At 36.6% G+C, this 15,246-nt stretch overlaps 1 long non-coding RNA gene across 1 annotated transcript; it reads left to right on the plus strand.

Annotated features, from left to right (window-relative positions):
- Window positions 1-129: 129 nt before the first annotated feature.
- Window positions 130-14,395, plus strand: LOC128080425 (uncharacterized). Its single transcript, XR_008206673.1, has 4 exons — window positions 130-174; window positions 496-550; window positions 10,719-10,825; window positions 12,640-14,395. It is a non-coding gene; the product is annotated as an uncharacterized LOC128080425 (long non-coding RNA).
- Window positions 14,396-15,246: the final 851 nt, after the last annotated feature.

A 15,246-nucleotide genomic window follows, 5' to 3' on the forward strand; every position in this document is an offset into this window, starting at 1 on the left:
TTGATCGCCCGAGGCAAGCATTGAGTCAGCCATGGGAGCACAGGTGAAGGCAATTCAGCCATGTGACCAGAAGGAGTGGAGCCTGGCTGCACCTCTCCTAGACCCCATTTAAGGGCTGATTGTTAGTGGGGAAGGGTCTCTTTCTGGAGATTCCTCCTTTTGGAGTTTTCTACTGTAAGCCTAGGATGTGGGTGAGCATTTCATTTTTGATTGTTTCTTTCTACCATGGTAATATTTCTAACTATAACCCTGTAAAATACCATCCTAAGCATGCCACTCTTCTAACTGTACATTTGTTAATTGTGCTCTCATAGAAATTTCTTCTGTCACATTTCCTTTTTGTGATAGAGTCCTCTATCAAATTAGCACCTCTCCATACACAGGGAACAATTTACAGTTTAATCAGATAATTCTGTTGTGAAGATTTAGCTATCTATGTCTGTTTTTCAAGCATTGCCAGATAAGTGGCTTGGACATCCTCTTTTTATTCTCCAGAATTATACTTCTGCATTTTCTCCTGGTGCCACTCTGCATTTCTGGAACTTGGCAGGTAGGCACCTGAGAAGGGCGTATGTCTGTATTCAATAAAATGTTTTTGTGATGTCCTTTGCATTCCTCTGGAAAAAAAAAAAAAAGTCTGTGTAGAGTTACGTGCCACTGATGTTAATGTAACTGGAGTTACATCACTCTAGCACTTGCATAAATGGCCTAATTTAATAATAATTATTATTGTTGTTGAATATCTAATATCTTCTCACTGATTTGAATGAATTTGAATTCTCAGATCAAACAAATTACATAAAAACTCCAAGGTGAACTCTAGAATATATAATTAAATCTAATCAGAAACCCAAGATGTAACTTTTTATTTAGCAACACTTTATCAAGGTCTGTTATTTTATTATTCATGTCCATCCCAAGCAAAGTATGAGATGATGTAGCTGCAACTTTTGTCTGTGTCATTGTACAATGATATGTAATTTGCACTCAGCACGTTAAAATTTATTAAACAAAATTGAAATTACTTCCATTATAAAGATGTAGCAACAATGTTTCAACTTGCTTCATTTTTTTAATTAGTATTTTAATAGGTCATTTTTCCCACTATTTTCCCAGCTCTGTTTCAGATTTGAAAAAGTACTTGTGATGAGCATCACTTGTCTGAAGGTGACGAATATAAACAAGCATAAAAGCGATGCTGGATAATAAACTATGGGATGCTTTCCCTATATGTCTTTTTGTGAAACATTTGTTGAATAACGTTTGTTTATCCTGTTGGATTTGTTTATGCATTTTTTTCATAGAAAATGGCTAAAATTTCAGCAGGAAAAATAAGAACAGACTTTAATAAATCGCATTGTTCAAATGTAATCTTACAGGCAAAGTCCTCTAAGGTATTTAATAAAGTAGGCCAGAGAACTCTCCTTTGTGGATAAAACTCTGTTGCAACTTCCAAGTTGTTGGTGAGATAGATCTATTACATTATTAGCTCTGGGGTAAGGTTTCCCAGTGCTGCTAAAATATGCTCAATTTAAATTCTATATTATATCACCCTGTCTGAATAATTTTATATCTATATTTTACTTTTAAATGCTTAGCTGACTCATGTATTTTAAAGAATTCCAAACATATTTTAAAAAATAATATACATCTTCATGTTACCTTTCTTTTTTATTACATTTAACTAGAATGTAAGGAGGATCAAGGCCAAGGTTAAAACTGGAGGTTGCACTATATTTACATTTTGCTCAATACCAGCACTTAAGAACAGAGGCCAGGCATTTAAAAATAGGCTGAAGGGGATGAAGAGATTTAGAGGGGAATGCCTGGCTGTCTCAGAAAATATCAGGTGAGTCACAGCTCTGCCACTGCAATGAGCTCTGGTCAGGGAAATTTGTACAGTTTAGCTCAGAAAAGGAAGGCAGCAAAAATACAGAAACAAAGCAGGGCTTTCTTTCCATAGTGTTAAGAAATCCTCCATTTAGACCTGCATCTGCAGAGCCTCCCAGCAAATCCATGCACATCAGCACAGGACTCTGGCACCAGGTTCTGTCAAGGGTGGATCTGGTCAGTAGCTCAGGATGCTGCCTTCCGGTCATCCATCTGTGCCTCTTCTGTGCCAGAGGCTATGGACAAGGCACGTATGTTCCTATACCCTCAAAGACTGCTTATTTGTACTCTAAGAAACCAAGAAGAAAGTTGTTTATGTTACTTGTCTCTAAAAAGGCAACAGGGAAGGCATATACAGTTGTGTCAAAGAATCCTAGATCTAAGGCTAATTCAGAAATTATTAGGAATGGATCTGGGAAATTTTCAAAAGTGAAATATTTTTGTTTGCTTTTCAGCTAAGATAAATTTAAAGTGGTGTTAGATCTGAAAGAGGAAGATTTCTTCCTCCAAAGCCCCCAACACACCACTGTAAATTATTCTAACAGAGGTTTCAATAAAACTCCAATATGTGTAAACTTCTCATAAGGAAAGGCTATATATAAACTCAACATCCTGGCCAAAGTTCAGCTCAGGTAATAAAACTGCTTTCTTATCCAAGCTAACTCACTTACAAAGAATGTACTTCTCTAGTTTTGTACTAAATCATTCCAGATTAGTGCCCAAAGGTGACTCTACTTTCATTAAAAATGACAACAGCAAAGAAAACAATTAAAATACTTGAAAATATATTGTTCAGATTGGACCAGGTAAAAGGCAAAAAGAAGAAAAATAAAATAAAAAGCAATGAAGGGAAAGAGGAGAGAAAGGAGAGAAAAGAGAATCTCAACAGTTAGTTTTAAATCTCAGCTCTTTGTTAAACAGTTGCCTTATAGCCAGGCTCTTGACTCATGATAAATGTGAGTTCCTTCAGGATTGCCACTAACCTAGAAGTCCAAAATGACCCCTGCTTTCTAAATCTATATCAAGTGGAATAAATGCCTTCTTCCACTTGGGTAGAAATAACTTCTCTCTGTGCTTTAGACTTCACATTGTTAGCACATAATTTTTTTTTTTTTCACTTCCTGGGGCTACTAGTGGCTAATGCCATTTTTTCCACCCTTTTTCTTTTTTCCCTTTGTTTCAGTAGTTCATTCCCTATAGGCAATGCCAGTATCAAGTCAAAATGTGATTCAAGCCCACAAAGTGGTGCATTATCAGCTGGGAGGTGGGGCTGATCATCTAATTACCTTCTGACACTTCCATGGTCTCTTTTTCATCCAGGTACAATAAGTAGAGTATTTCAATATCAGTTCATCCTCAATTTAGGCCTGTTTTGAAAATACAAAAGAATCTTAAGTGGTCTGTCCACATCATTGAAATACCAACCTTAGTGGGTACTTTGAAAACTCAAAGGCTTTACAAGATGAATAGCAAACTGTGGATGACAGCTCCCGTGGAGCCATTATTGAATTGCAGCAGTGATGACTGCATTGCTTTGGATTTAGATAAAAGACTCCATACAAGACAAATGGTAGGAGGACATCAAACAAGACTGTGTCCATGCAGTGACAGAAGCAATCCAATTGAAGAAGCTGTTGATTTCCCCAAGGCAACTTACTATTTCTTCTTGAGTAATTTATATTAAGCAACTAAAGATTGTATATTCATCTTCTATTTACACTTTTCTCTAAAAATACTGCTTCTAGTTGTCAAATAAGAGATTTACTTAAAGCATTAACTGGAAAGGAAATACCAGAATTGGAACTTGTTATATTTTTGCATCTGTGTTTTATTTAACCTCAGTATCGCTGTCTAAAGGTTATAGACTGGGAGTAACAATCAATTCTGATCACATAAAAAGATTAGTCAGCAAATCAATTACATACATGGTAACAGGAAGCACCATGCACTCAAGACAAGAATGAATACAAAGGGTACAGATAAACATCGTCACCTTTATTTAGATGAAAGCTGATTCTAGAGCAATTCCAGTATCTCTTTAATAATGCATGAACCTTCTGGAGTCTTAGTTTGCTACACAAGTGTAATGTAGATCTTGAATAAGTTTCAAAATGTGACCTGTTTGTACATAAAGTAACTTTATACAAAAATGTCATGACTGGGGTTTGCTAACAGTTGTGCAAGCTGTGTCATGGAAAAAATACTAACTGCTTGTGTAACTTTAAAAAAAAAAAAGTCTACATTAGTATTTGAGTCTTCCTTTCACTCCCACATACCGTGCCTTGCTCATTCACAACATGGATTGAGTTTGGCTCACACAAACCAGCTTGTTTCCTAACAAATTATGGATATCTGGTAAGCAAGCACACATTACAAACTGCAGCTGGGAATGGCATTCAAACTGCAGGGCTGGTCTGCAACTTTTCCTGGGCAGAAGTGCGTGAAATGCCTATAATACTTACTGATTTGCTACATGGATCCCCTTTTATTTGTCCATCATAATTGCTAAAAGAAACAAAGACTTGTTTTTCTTGTAGTAGAAGTACAGATGAGGGTTAGTATTTAGTTTACTGTCATTTCTTAAAGGTATATATTAGCATTTTGCAGATAAATTTTCTTTTGTGGGCGTTAAGAGACATATATATAAAACAGGTGTACATAAAAGCATCTAAAAATGAATTACTACACTGCTTATATATGGTTTCCTTGTATCCTATTTTTCAAAACTTACTATGCTTGCTTTCTGCTTAAAATCAGTTCTAGTTGCCATCCACTTATTTTCTTCTTTTCCCTGATGTGTCTTGGCATGTGGCCCTGGCAGCTCATTATTTAGACAGGTATACTCTTCACTGAGTGAAAAACTGACTTGATGGCTGGACCCAAAGAGTAGTGGTGAGTGGAGTTAAATCCACTTAGTAATCAGTTACTAGCGATGTTCCTCACGGGTCAGTAGTGTGCCCAGGTGGCCAAAAAGGCCAATGGAACTCTGGCTTGTATCAGAAATAGTGTACTCAGCAGGACAAGGGAGGTGATCATCTCCCAGCATTCAGCTCTGCTTAGGCCATGCTTCATGTACTGCGTTCCTCACTACAGGAAAGACACTGAGGCCCTGGAGCATGCCCAAAGAAGGGTAATGATTCTGTGAAGGGTCTGGAACACAAGTCTTGTGAGGAGCAGATGAGGGAACTGAGATTGCTTATTCTGGAGAATATGAGGCTCACGGGAGATCTTACTGCTCTCTACAACTATTTGAAAGGAGGTTGTGGCGAAGTGGGGAACAATTTCTTCTCCCAGTTAACTAGCAATAGTTTGAGAAATAATGACCTTAACTTGTGCCAGGGGAGGTTCATGTTGAATATTAGGACAACTTTCTTCACTGAAAAAGGCACTGGAGCAAGCTGCCCAGGGAAGTGGTGTAGTCATCATCCTTGGACATTTTCAAAAAAAGTGTAGATGTGGCACTGAGGGACACGGTTTACTGGGAAATGGTGTGATTGTTTGACAGTTGAATTAGATTACTTCAGAGGTCTTTTCCAACCTTAATGATTCTATCATTCTATATTTCTCTCTACCTGCTTTCCTCCTCTTCTCTTCTAACTTCTCCTTTCCCAGATCCTTCCTATTAAACCTAGGTCTCGGTGAATTAAAATAGCCCTCAAAGAATATATACTTTTTTTTCCAATCCTTCCATTTCTCCCTCTCCCACTAACTACTTCACAGAAAGAGCATAGTCAGCTGTCGTCAAAAATTTTATTTGGGAAGCCACCCTGCCAGGATGCGTGGTTCAAAATCCCTGCTCACTCTGATGCAGTAGTTATCTTTCTTGCTGAAAGCTTAACCTAAATGCCCAGGATTGTTAAAATCATATCCATTTTCAAATGACATTAGAGCAGAATGAGTGTTTAGCCTGTCATATCCTTGTAATGAGAAAAAGACTCCCAAATCTGAAGAGTTTGGGGAGCAGCAAATTTTTCACATAATCAAGAAACAGATCCACTCCACCCTGTCTTCAAATGTTTGACTAATTTAATGTGTGCACATGAGTCTCTGAACTCCTTGCAATGATCTTGGTCCCAAGAGGAATTATTCGCATCTGCTCCTTTCCTTTCAGCGTACTATGGGCAATATACTGAAGAATCTAAAGTCTAAGTTTGTTCTGAGCAGCTTCGTTGAAAAGAACAGGTCTCAATAAGTTAAACTTTAAAATAGCTTCAATAGTGTCTAATCTATTATTTCTGCTTGGCACTGTTACTTAGAACTAAAAACAAAAACAAACAAAAAAAAATTCAATTGATATCAGCAAAAACAGTTTTGTTTTGTTCTCTTGAAACTACCCTCATAATTCTACTTTGCATGATTACTTGCAGTATTTTTCCATCTTTTTTTTCTTTATTTACTTTTCAGAATTTTTGAGTTTTTCTAAGACACAAGTAAGTGGCAAGTGCAATTGTCAGCCTAGGGATAAGATCCAAACAAAATTATTCTCACTTTCTTTCTCCACTCAAATCCTAATGGGAGCAAGGCTACCATTCTCATTACATAATTTTTTCTTTTAATTAGCTCTTTCTACTTGCTGACACCTGCAATGCTTGGCCCCTGATTGGCAGGCACTGAGCACCTTCCCAGTTCTGCACTGGAGAATGAGGAACTGAACCACCTCTCATATCTGAAAAAGTACCACGGATACATATGGCTCCCTTGACTTCATCTGTATTTATGGCTGCCCAGCATCTCGAAAAAACCAACCGCTACAGTGGCGTTTATGTCTTGTAGACAAAAGCCAGAGAACTCCAGGCTGTTTAGCCCCCTCCAGGAGATCATAAATGCAGAACAGCATCTGTGGGTAATCATGTCCTTTTTTCCTGAGTAGCCATACATGTGCTGCTGCTTGAACTGGAAGAAATGTGAAGAGAACTGAATCAGCTACCTCTGAATCCTTTTTCAAACAAACATTTCAAAAACAGACAATTATGTTTTATTTCTTGTTGCAGAGGAAATAAAACTCTTCCAATATGAAGAACAGAATATAAACTCACTGGTGGTGATTGGGGGAAATTCCTGTGCAGTCTCTTTCAGAAAAAAATGAAGGAAGAAAAGGAAGAGCAAGAAAGAGAGAAAAGAAGAGAAAAAGCAAAAGAAAAAAAAGAGAGAGAAAAAGAGAGGAGGAAAGAGAGAGTGAAAGAAGAAAAGAAAAAGAGACAACAAGAAAGAGAGAGAAGGAAAGAGAAAGAAGACAGGAAAGAGAAAGGAAGGAAGAACTCAAAGCCAGCGTCAAATGCAGGTCTCCAAAGCATATGTTGATTTTACTCTACAAAGTCACTTTTAATCCCCTAGTCCCTCGTTTCTACTCCCCAAGAGGAATCAAACCGAACAGAGAACAGCTTACATTGTCAAGACCTGGGAGCTCGTTGTAAGAATAACTAGTTCTTGACATTTGAAATTACTCTGGTTCAAACATTTTTTGATCTTTCCTATTAGCCCTGTGTCTCGAGAAATAAAAATATGATAATCAGAAAGTACATAATTGGGTTCAGGGAATTCTGTGGACCCTCACTGGCTCTGGAGATAAAGGCACTTTGAAAGATTATGCAGAGATACCTAGAATTTATTCTGCACAGACTATGAAATGACAGATCTTTTTTCTTAATTATACTGGCTATATCAGACTAACACCTGTAATTAACCATTCTGTCCTGAGGAATCTCTTTTGATATGCTTTATTGTTCCACCAGAGATATGGCAAAGCAGCACATGAATATAAGGATATTTATTACTGCAAACTCGAAGGCTAATGCTTGTCACCATGCTGATTCTTGGTCTCCACCACATCTCCACCACCCCTGGGCTTTGAGGCACTATCCATAGGAGATGCCGCTGCACTTTGAAGCAGTACGGACTGGAAGCTGCAGTTTTACAAGGTACTGGACCCAATTACATGTGCATTAGCCAACCCACGCAACTTCTAATAAGACATTTTTGGGAGGGTCAGTCATGTGCACTCTACAGCTCTCAGCACTGCCACTTGAAAGCCGCTCCCGTTCCCGACTGCCCACCTACCACTAGCTCCTCTTCAGACCTCTACGAGTACCCTTGCTGCTGCAATGAATCACGCTGCAGAGGGCTTTCCACCAGCCAGGTTTATTGAGCTTTATTATAGGAAAATATATCTCAGATGGCCCAGCTGCAGCCAAAACAATCTGTCACTTTTAATTCTTTCTGTCACCTCATTTGTAGTACAGCTAGAATGACAGTAATAAATAAATAAATAAATAAAAAACAAAGCAAGAACAACAAAAAAATAATAGCTACAGCAAAACCCAAAGTACATTTCCTCAGCTCCTGATTAGATTTTAACATAAACACCAACACCAAAAGATTCATTGACAAAACATACGTGACTCAGTGTCGTATACAACAGAGTGACATGTAGAATGGTCTCAGTAGGCATATAAAGCAATTAAAAATAACTGTGCTTCAAAGCATTGTATTATAGCATAAAAGGTCATCCCTATAAACATGGAAAGGATGATTGTGTTTTTTCCAGCAAACAGGCAAACAAATGCTTAACTAGAGGTTCCATTCTCACAAGGGATTCTTTAAAAATCTCTGAAAATATGATATATCCTGTATCATTCTCCCTCAGTCTACGTCTGAAAGTAGTTAATATTTTAGATGAATGTAATCGGAAATAATATCAAGGCTAATGACACGTTAGAAAACAATACTGTACTAAATACAAAATATTTGCCCTGTGCATACATACGACAGAAAAGGAAACCCTGGATAATCATCTGTGAAAATGAAACGTCTATTTTTAACTCCTAAAGCTTGCTTGTTTTCATATTAATGCATTGAAGTTGTATTCCAATGGAAGCTGCATAGAGTACATTTTGAGGATTCTGATAATTTTTGCAGTAACACTCTGAGTTTGTGATAATAATATTTATGCACAGATGTAAGGAATGTGCTGACAGATTAAAAAGGAGTCAGTCAGTGTTTGCACGGCATTCATTTTTATGAAAGGGAAAAAAAAAAAGGAATACTACATCTGGCTATTGAACAAACATCTTTTTCAGAAGAGGAGATAGTTCACTGTGTATTGCAACTCCCTAAGCTCCCTGGACTAATTAAAAAAAAAATTTCAATGGATAGGTAAATCAGAGTATCACGAGCTTTTATTTTTGTGGCAATAGAGTTTTCTTTAAATAACTGTCATACTAATACTAAAAGGAACCTTAGTCCAGACAGCAGTGTTTTAAAGTAAGGATGTGTTCAAAAATGTACATTTGTTGCAGAGACAATCCTTGCTATGGAGACATTTTATTCTCCTGTGTTTAGACTGTATTCACATTATTTCTCAATTTGGAATGCTGTGATGTCCCCAAGGGTACACTGAATGATAATAAAAGTACAAATGTAGCATATGACATGCTTTTTTAAAATATGCATCTATGGTATTTGACGGCTAATTCATGTCCTGAAACTTCATATTTTACAATGCCACAGGATGGTTAGAGGTTACAGATAATGTCATTTGCTCTCTGACTGATGAGAGAAACTGCCCTGATCAAATACGTACAGAATTATGTAGCATCTCCACTTGGAGAAAACATACTGATTTGGATAGCAAAAAAAGGAAACAGTCATGAAGAAAACCAAAGCAGTGAAATATTCAAATTGGAGGAAACATTTATTTGGAAAGTTGAAGTGTGCAAAAACTTGCAACTTCACAACAGACTCTTCAGCGGCAGCAGGTAACCACAAGCAGTGCCTCCCTCTTTTGAAGAATTCACCTTTCAACCTAATTAGAGCAGGAGCAGAAAGATCAGATGTTCCTTGTTACTTTTCAAAAGTGACTGGGAAAAATCCACGTAATCAGGAGGTATTTATGATTTCCATTGACTTTCAATTTTCTTGGTTCATCTGTTCCCTTTCAGACCGTTTGATGCTAGTCTATTCTAAACTGTACGTTGAATTTGCTTTAATCAGGTGTCTTTGTAACAGGCATTAGGTCATTTACTGTTTGATTTTTTTTCTGTGAAAATACAGGTTTTCTTAGTTTCAAAAGTCTCCTTTGAAGAAGCCTGTAATACTCCAGGCAGAAAAAAAAAAAAAAGAAAAAAAGAAAAAAAAAAAAAAAAAAAAAGGATCAAGGAGGGAAGTAGGGAGCAGTCCTCTAAATCTGTTCTTTTCCCACAGTAATTGTGGGAATTGTGCTCTGATGCTGAGTGGAACCCTTTTTACCCACCGCTGTCCCCCATCTTGCTTTCTCCTATGATACAGGCTTATTCACTCATGCCAGTTAATACAACTATAACTTAATATTGCAGCAGAAAATTGTGTACAATGATTAGTGGTACATCACCTAAATGCCTCCTATTTCTGGAGCCTCCTCACACCTGTTTCCCTGGAACTCACAGTTCTCTTTTCCCTATAGCATATTTGAGTTTAGAGTCCCCGCCTTAATGGCACCTTATCTCCAGCTCCAAATTTCAGTTCCTTATCCAATCCCAACTATCTGCTGGCCATTGCAGCCACCTGAAATCCCCCTGTCTCAAGCTCTCTGCATTAAACTAAAAGTCCTGCTATTTACACAGATATATTACAAAGAGGGGTCTTAAGATGTTACTGCTTGGAAGTTAGAAACAATAAATGGTGTACTGTCAACAGAAAAGGTACTGAAGTAGCTGGTAGTTGACAGAGTTAATGAAGTATGTAAAGCAGGTACAATATAGATGAAGTTGTCCCCTGCAGGATGATTGGCCACTAGGGAAATAATGTGACAGTTGTCTTTGTATAAAAATAATGTGGTTCTCCTTCTTTGCCAGATCCTATCTACAGCAAGAGATGAAAGAGATCTTGCAAGGGTACCCGGGTGTTCCTATTGCAAATGCTGTGCTTGGAGCTTACAAATAAAGGACAAGGAAAAGAAAAGGTAAGGAATGTAATGGTTATTTGTAAAGCAGTTAAGTCTATTTCCTACAACCCACACATAAATTATTACTACTATAAGTCATAAGTTTACACTGCTTTCCATAATCCACTTTCATCTATTACAATACATTGTGGTGCTGACTGGGGATGACTAAGAGAAGAATCTGGCTGGCCAGTTTTCTGGAATTTGATTATTTTTAGATATTGTTTTAATAATTAACTAAGTATCTCTTAAGCAATACAATGGATTTAGACAGCAAAGGATATTTTTGAGAGCAATACAGTTTTTGTATTATTACCTCTGTCTCTTTTATGTCAATATCACCATTGAAACAGCAGGGAAAATATATCAAATGGAAACAATTTCTCAATTATAGCAAGCTATGTGGTCAGTACTTGTTCCAAAAGAGGTGTGTAGAATATGGAGTAACAAAAAACCACTGATAGCATCAGTTTGGTGTCTAACTAGTCTGATGTGATATCCCTACATTTTTCTTATTAAAAACACCTCAGAAGAGTCTGTCTTGGCCATCAGATCTCAAAACACTCTTCAGCTTTCCTGAATCTGTCAGAGATCAACAGTATTGTTCACGTCGTGGACAGATGAACATTATACATTTTTTAATTATTGAAGTTTTGGCTGCTGACATTTTCTTGGTTCAATATTTATCAGTTCATAATTCAAGTTCGTTAGTTACTAAATATTGGACTTTTTTTTTTTTTTTGCTGCCATTTTATCTTCATCGGCATCATTTAACTCATGAAAAAAAGGAAAAGTGTTTTACCCAAAATATCTTTTTAAACATGTCCTTCAAATAGGCAGCAGAGGAGATTAACGAAGTGTTCGTGGTGTCCTTAAAGGTAATGTTATTTACAGAGAAGCAATTTTTAGCAAACATCTGAGAACAAAAACAATTTCTAAGCATCAGATGGCAATCCACCCTTTGATTTCCATAGTATTTGGGAAAGACAGTAAATGGAAACACTTCTTCATTGTAGGACTTATGCTTTCTACAATCATGTTCTCTTTTTCTAAGGTTTCTTGTGGTTGTAAGAGTTGTAAAGGCATTTATTATTATGTTTGCAAGAATAACAGCAGAACTTCTTACTGTAGGGATTTGAAAATCATTCCCTTACAATTTATTAGGGACCACAGTTTAAAACATTTTTTTGTACCCAAAGAATCTCAGGTGATGCTATTAAAACAGTGTAAAATACCACAAAATACCAGGAGATCAAACCAAGTAGCAATTATCTAAAGTGTTTTTCTGGTATCTACCCAGATTTGCCTTTTGGGAGTGCTAACTTAGTAAATAATCACTATACATAAACAAAGCATTGGCTATAACTCTCAAAAGATCTTAAAATCTTCTTCCAGTGTTTTTCTTTGTTTGACAGAATACTCTTTGGGGATGTACTAATGGACAAAGCTAAAGATCCAAAGAAAGGGAACTTGATCCATTTGAAAGAGAAGGCTGAAGGAAGTAAATGTAAAAATATGCTGGTACTCACTCAAAAAGTGCTGACTTCCTCCTGTAGGTCATCTCACCAGTCCGCCTTTTACCACAAAGAGCATAATTAAAAAGTGCTGATGTTCTCTGTTGGCAAGGCTTGTCTTTTTTTTTTTTTTTTTTCCTCAACTTGTTTTGGACTTAATAACAAGGCAGTGTAAGTTATATGCAAGATTGTGAGTTTGTATCTTACAGACTGTTTTAAAATGAAAAGGTTTCTACAATTCCACAAAATCAAACGAGCCAAAGTAGTCCTAATCCATTAGCAATTAATAAACTTTGAAATTGTGTTTTATATCGCAAGGCTTTGAACAAAAATTCACATGATGTAGCTGTCATTAACTGCTGCAAGTACTTGCAGAACGCATGTGCAAGAATGAGATGATACCCACTTTCTCAGACAGACAGGATATCCTATACAATCCAAGAAATCGTCCAGGATAAAGGCTATTTTACAAATATCTAGCGAGAAAAAGACTAATAATCTCTTTCTCCTTTACATCTTCCTGTTAACTAAACTCTACCTTTTCAAACCTCTGAGCAAGTATCTGAAGGACATCAAGCCTGGGCCAGTTGTGAGGAATTAATAGAACATACAAAGGGATTGTGCTGTGTACAACATCACAATTAACTTACTCATTAAATAGGTAATAGCACTTGACTGTTAAATGGTGAAGGAATGTGTTTGCTAAATGAATTTTGCTACTTGTTTAAAGGATATGGTTTAGGGTCTCATTAAATAATGATGTTTCCAGGAAAGGCTGATTGCAAATCCTGCCCTTTCTCCTGGCTCAGAGACCTTCATCTCACAGAATCAAAGAATCTCATTCCCAGAGAATTTGAATGAGAACATGTATTTTCTCAGATTTGATGCACTGTTGGCCACAGCTATGCAGAGAATAAGCCATCCACAACCAGATGAAATCTGCAAGTATGATATCCTAAGAAATCAAGGAAAGGTGTTTTCTTTCACTCTCCAGTAAATAAAGTTTCAGATCTCTTTAAACAATTTGAGATATCAAACATACTTCTCAGAAGAATCAACAGAAGCATCATGTTCCTCAAAGTCATACTTTGTTTGTTCTTCCATTCCAGAAGTTTCCTTAACAACAAGGATAATCAAGCTTTGACAGGATTGTGCTCTGAAATGTCAGTGCTGTTTATTTTTTGCTCTTGACTTCAACAGTATGATCTAAATTATCAGATCTTGATCTATGGGAATCATAAATCATAGGAAACAGGTACCTAAAGAATTGAATAGTAAGTTTCACTTTGTTTTCAAGGTAGTCTAGTATTAGATATGGAGGTTGGTGGCCCTGCCTGCAGCAGGGCAGGTTGGAGCTTGTTGACCCTTGAGGGCCCTTCCAACCCAAGCCATTCTATGATTCTGTGAAATTTGAGTCTATAGCTCCACAAGTTTTTTGTCCAGTCAAATTATTGTTCTGTTTTGTTTGGTTTTGCTTTAATATTCTTTTTAATTGCTTAAAATGAAACACTGCAATATCTGATTTTCCCCAAAGTTTGAAGACAAGATATTCTGATCTGAAGTTCTGCTGAGGAATGTGTCTAATTTTAATTAAAGCAAACTATTACAGAATGTAAACGCTGCAAGTTTCTGTTCAATTCTCCCTTGGTACAGGCCATCTTATAAATACAGTGTCATCTCTTTGAAAGTGAGACAGACTCTCTAACCTCTTGCAGGATGCATAAAATCCTGCCCATATGTCATGTGGCTGCCACCTTAACTTCTCATGAGACAGGAAATCCTGGCAACCATTTCAGAACTTGAAAAAGCACTTTTTAAGAAGTTTGTTTGTTCTTGTTGTTGTTTTTAATATAAAAGCAAAGCTTCATGTTGTCTAAACCATCATTGAGTTTCTTCTTATAGGATAAACCCTTTCCTCAGTGCTTAGCTCATGGCTTTCAGCTGGATACTGGGGAGCTAAGTGGAAGAAAAGGAAGAAATATTTTCTTCATAAATTCCAAGCAAGATGTTGTTCTTTCTAAAGAAATTACATTGTTTCAGTGGCTTCAGCCTATTTCCAGCTTTCAGTCCTGTGAAAAACTGGCCCAAAATCTTATAATCAAAGAAAGCAAGATTTGGGAAAGTACTCCATCTACAAGACCCTGAGTGGATGAGATGTGTACTGATTTCCTCCAACATCAAGGTGTTTGATTTCTCTTACTTTGACAAACTTTTCAAAAACAGCCACTATTGACAGGTTCCAATGAACATAAGATCTTTGTAGAAAAGTCTGTGCTAATCCAAGAAAATTGATGTAAAGAATCACCTCCAACTGCTGATTGGTTGCACCATGAGAAAGGTGGAGGTGCCTTTCTTGAGTTTCTGATGTCAGCTGGGAAGAGTCTGGGACTAAATTACTTCTCTACATACTCTACCCACAATCAGATGAATATTTTTTAGAAGAAAGAAGGAATAAAATCATATCCTGCAAATAGCTTTTAATATTGTTCATCTTGTTTGCATAAGTTTGTTTAGTAATTTCTAAAGGTACTGATGCCATCAGCATCAGCAGTATCTAAATATCAGTATCTAAATATCTGGCTACCATTCATGTGCATGGGTTTCAATAAAATGAATTCAGCTAAGAATAAAAAATACCTTTTATACAATATATAGCAATTTTTTAGCAATGCATTGATTTAATGTACTTAGTTCAGTGAAAAAACTTTAAGTTATCTGCCATTAATTTCAATTAAAATATATTGATCTGAGTAAATGTTGGTTAGATTAAGTGTTGCCTGACTGTGAAAAACTATTTGTTTAAGCAAAAATGCTACGAGTATTTAGACATGTATTTTAGATGGGGGACTTTTCTAGCATCAGTAAAACTGGTTAGATATCAATAAATTTCTTTAAGCATAAATGAAAATATCCTTTCTGAAATGA

The sequence above is a fragment of the Tympanuchus pallidicinctus genome, unplaced genomic scaffold, assembly GCF_026119805.1.
Source record: "Tympanuchus pallidicinctus isolate F22 unplaced genomic scaffold, pur_lepc_1.0 scaffold2, whole genome shotgun sequence".
Classification (NCBI taxonomy): Eukaryota; Metazoa; Chordata; class Aves; order Galliformes; family Phasianidae; genus Tympanuchus; species Tympanuchus pallidicinctus.